Here is a 4,988-nt window from a genome sequence, read left to right as displayed (position 1 = left end):
AAGGAGCACTGCAGTTATAATTTCTCTCCGAAGACAGCAACATCACAGGAACTGGTGAAGTGATAACAACCTTGCAGTCTTCATGTATTCCCCTGAGAGTACTAACTGTTCAAACACAGCAACTTCATATATGAATATACTGGTCACAGCAGACAGTTGAGATGTCATCCAAATAAAAAACATTAGAAATTTCTTGTGTGAGGCTGAACATCCATTCATACATGTGTATCTTGACCAGTTAAGGAAACAAACTTTGCCCCTGTACACACATACAAGGGAAGCAGTACGGAGAAATATTTGAACGACTGACACTCCAGAGCACAAGCCCCAGGGAAAGGCCTCCCCTCCCAAAGAGATTCCATCTGACAGTTCCACAAATCAGAAAAAAAATTAGAAAAAAATGAAACTGTGCCATTTCCACCCAGGCAGCTTTAAGGTTTTGCATATTCAAATCTTAAATCCTACAATTCAAAGAGACCAGAGCCTCCTGACTAGAAACCTAACACAGAATGGAAAACATAAGTGACTTCAAAACACTTGCGTCTCTCCATTTCCAGTAACTTGCTGTGCTTTTTGTTTGGTAACAGTACTTGCGCTTACCTGGTTTAAGCAAAACCATGAATAAAAGAGCACATTCTGCTTCCAAACAGTATTAATCAGCTAGAAAGTGATAATCCACCTGAATGAAATATTGTCATTACCAATTTTCCAACCTACATGCATGAGGAAGATTTAAGGCTCCAGGCTGCAGATCCAGTACCGTGCAAATCTGGAAGTGGTAGAAAGAGACATCGCAATTGCTGGAACACTCCACTGGTACGAAGGAAACAAAAGTTTCACCGTGAAGAAGAAAGTGATTAATCTTGAGCAGAAATCAGAAGAGTTACTCGGTGTTCCTTTAGTTGGTTGGAGGATTCTGACTCGCACCTGTAGGAATGGATGAGCAGGAGAAGCGAAAACAACTTTTGATTCAAGTTTTATGAGAGAACAAAGATGATTGCCCTAGAGACGCAAAATAGAAAGAGAATTGTGCCATTCATATTTTAAATTCTAGGAAATTTCTGTTCTCTCTCTTCTCATTTCTACTATGATAAGAAAACTAAGTATAATCAGCCTTATACCACCGCGTTGTAAGAACTTGAATTTCTTTTTACTCACTTATAGTTCGTGCTGCAAACGTGCAGATCTCAACCGAGATGGCCACCTTTGCTCCGCAAATATATTATCTCATAGTATGCAGGTTGTCCTGGCGCAGTTTGATCCCAAATTGTCAGTGGACCTCAAGTTCGGTGTTGAGACCTCATTTCCCAGAAGTAATCTGGGAAACATTAAATAACGAAGAGAGGCATAATAAGAAGGAACCGTATACCCATCAGTATTTGGCTTCCTGAGGATGCAGACCATGTGAACGTTCCATAGGCAAAGAAAACTCTCAGTACTGCTTTCCCTTTCCAGTCCACGTACGCCGAGTTACAATACTCCAAGAGAGTTCCTGGGTTTCTGTTCAGTCAACTCATAGCTAGCTAGCTGCACGCTGGCAGACATTAGGAACTTCACAGCAAAAAGCACAATTTGCCTCCAACCCCATTTGGAGGGGGTTGAGATCAACCACATTTTCTTCAAGTCCCAAGGTCTGTCCAATATTGTGTGGGTTTCCAAAATTTCGTGGCAGCGATATTAATAATAAAATGGCACAATCCGCTAAGGGAAATTGTGTCTGAAGGGCACGAAACGGTTCACCATGACAGCTGCATTAAATAAATGGACAAAGAATATTTTTTCTTCTGGTAACAACAAATTTGTCTAGATGGCAACAAGCTGTCCCACAGGCTGAATTACTTCATTCCTTTGAAAAGGATTCTCAGAGTATTCCAATGATGTTGAAATCTCAAATTGGGAAAAACTGATTTTGGCTGGCAAGGTCATGTTCTTCTCTCTCATTTAAATGCACAGTAATGACAGACTATTCTTCTGCTGGAAGCATACTTTCTAACGTGACTTGCAAATCATGATTCTTCATAATTTTTAACTATTCAACTGGATCAGATGCGGGCTTTTGGGGGATAGGTTAATATATTTGTTTCAGTGTAATATTACAACTCTACTTTTCAAATTCAATCCTTTCATAAAAGCCACTACTGAAATCCTACTCAGGATCTCCATGGTATCTAAATGGTTGTTCAGAGATTAAAAGACTTCAGAAAATAGTTAAAAAACACCACCTTACAAACAGACAATAACAGTGATGTATTTTGTTTACCAACAGACAGGCAAGGAACAATTAATGGACAGGGTTTGCAAAGATGGCTGAAGCAAAGTCCAAAAAATACCAAACCCAACCTGATGGGTGAAAAGTGAAACTCTAACTTGTACCAACACCAATTCTTCCCTTGTAAAGACTGGGAACTAATAATACAAGGTAAGTTGTTTACCTATATTGATGTAAACATTTAAGAAAAAGAAAACCATGACATTTCCAGAACTGAGACAATATGCTATGCTATATTTTCACTCTTTCATACCATTGTCAGACCATCATGCTTAATGAGCAATCCTACAGTAAAACACAAGGTGACTGAAGATGACAACTAAGCTCTATTCACATAGCAGCAGCATGTCTTAGGTTGCACATTCCCTTGCAAAAAGCACATGTACTTCTACCATGCGACAGGTAGTTTCAATATTCTTAAAAAAGCAGACGGTCTTGAGAAAAACTGAAGTGCCATAAGAGACTGTAATTCACAGAAAATACTGTCTTAACAGTCAACTTTGCTCAAGCGGTAGCAGCTCCGTTCTGCAGCAACTGATGATTTTTTTGAGAGTTATATTTTTAAAGGTGATGCACTGCACAGAAACAGTCCAACTTAGAGTTAGCACAACTGCATGGCATGGTCAAAGATGGATCATTATCCGAGAGCGCTGGATGCATGTTTTCCGAAATAGCGATCAACGAAAGTGGGTATTCTTTCTGTTAAGTGCTGTGAAAGATTCTATTGCCAATATCAGTGAGCAGATGATGAGTAAGAACTAAATCAGGATCAAAACTTACTGGACTCTGTAGTGAAGAATTTTCCAGACAAAAGTGAAATCACTAATCACCAACCTCTGACTATGCGCCAAACACAGGACTACCTAGCTATTCTCTGTTCTGTCAGCAGCAATGATGAATTTTTCATTTTTGCTTGATTTCTTCATTCACTGAAGGACTAGAGAATGTAGAATCTGTTACAGGTCAATCTGGCATAAGTTATTTTCCTCGAGAGCCACTTCCCATCAAGCAGATGAAGACTGACCTGCTAAACATTCAAACCAACTGAAACAAATGGCAAAGATTATGGAATGATATTGCTGTACTACAGAAATGGAAAAGTTCTGAACTTTAGGGAACGAGGAAAACAACAACAACCAAACCCAAGCCCTTCAGCCTGTTCTGATCAAAGTCTGATAAACAGTCTGCAACAGTATGTTTTCATAACTGAAATTTTGCCCTAAACTTGAAGATTGACACATTTTCTCTCTGTTCTCATCAGAGTAAAGTATAAGTTTATCTGAATTCTCCACTCATCTCTCTTTAATTCTACATGCACCACAGAATAAACAGTGTGACGCCTCTGGGTGCTATCTGCTAAAATAATTTTCAAAATTGTTAAAAAGGTAAACAATATGATCAGTTCTGTCACACGCTATCCATTTGCATGCTCCAGAAATATTATTTAGCCTAGAAAGGAAAATGTTAGAAAAGGATCTGGTTCAGCTGTATTACCAAAAATACAGACAAAACCATTATCAGTTCTTAAAAGTCAAGAAACAGCATCAACTCGTAACAATGGCGTGCCACAAGAAGCCCAGTTTTGTTATGGACAACTGAGGATAGACTGAAACCCATTTTACACGTACCTGAGAGAATAACTTCTCCGAAGTGAAGTATGCCTGATTTCCACAGCAATACACAGTACTGATTTCTTGTTAACTATTAGTTTCCCTTTGTCAACAATTCTCAGTCAGAATTCAAAGAGTAGTTAGCAACATTTAAAAAAGAAAGTATATATGCTACATAATAGTATGTGTACACAGAAAATGCATATTTACTACCTTCCATTTTAAAAACACTGCATTCGGGGAGCTTGATTTTCTTGTATTAAACACATTCAGGGCATCACACAAGTTCAGCTATTCCCCTCATTTACCAAAGAGCTTTCAATCATGCACCACAGACAAGGCTGAGAAACATCCAATAAACCAAAACACTAATTAGAATGGCAAACAAAACCATCTATTAGCACCAGGGCTCCCCTTTAACAGCATGAATTGCCACCACACCAGAACTAGTTCATTTACCAACCGAGATGCAAACCGCAATGTAATCACTCAGCAGAGCAACAAAGAATAGCAGAGAAGGAAATTGAGGACTTCATTTTCTTCCCTCGGAAAGATCAGGAGAAAAAATTCAATTCACCAGTAAAACACAGCAATTATTTTCAGATTTAAACACCTTGCCTGGTTACAACATTGTTAACACAAGGCATTTACTTCAAAACCTGAGAGGACAAAAGAAAGTTTTCATCCGCAAACCTGATGCTGCGCAGAAGCGATATACCAGCACCTATGAAGAATTTGTACCACTTTTAATAGCGTGGACTGCTATTCATTTACCTTTTTTAGCAAGCTAAACACATTTATTAAAGGAATAAAAGGGTATAACTTCTGGTCTTTGTTGCTTCTTTTAATGATGTTTCTCTATGAGACAGTAGACTTGTGATGGAATGAAATACCCTGATAGGGATCAGTGTTGACTAAAAGACATAGTAAGACCAAAATGAATTTTCTAGGCTGCCCTCCAGAGAACTCCATAGTACCTGTTTTCAAGTTGAGCATTAAAGAAATGTTTTTCATACATTACTACCTTGAGTATTTCAGAGGCATCCAACAGAATTTATACTCACGTAGTAATGGAAATTTGACATAATTGAGAAACTAGGATCCAAAAA

This window comes from Pygoscelis adeliae, unplaced genomic scaffold (assembly GCF_000699105.1).
Source record: "Pygoscelis adeliae isolate BGI_AS28 unplaced genomic scaffold, ASM69910v1 Scaffold71, whole genome shotgun sequence".
In the NCBI taxonomy this organism is placed as follows: Eukaryota; Metazoa; Chordata; class Aves; order Sphenisciformes; family Spheniscidae; genus Pygoscelis; species Pygoscelis adeliae.
The sequence above is the reverse complement of the archived record's forward strand: the minus strand, read 5'-3'. Positions refer to the sequence as shown.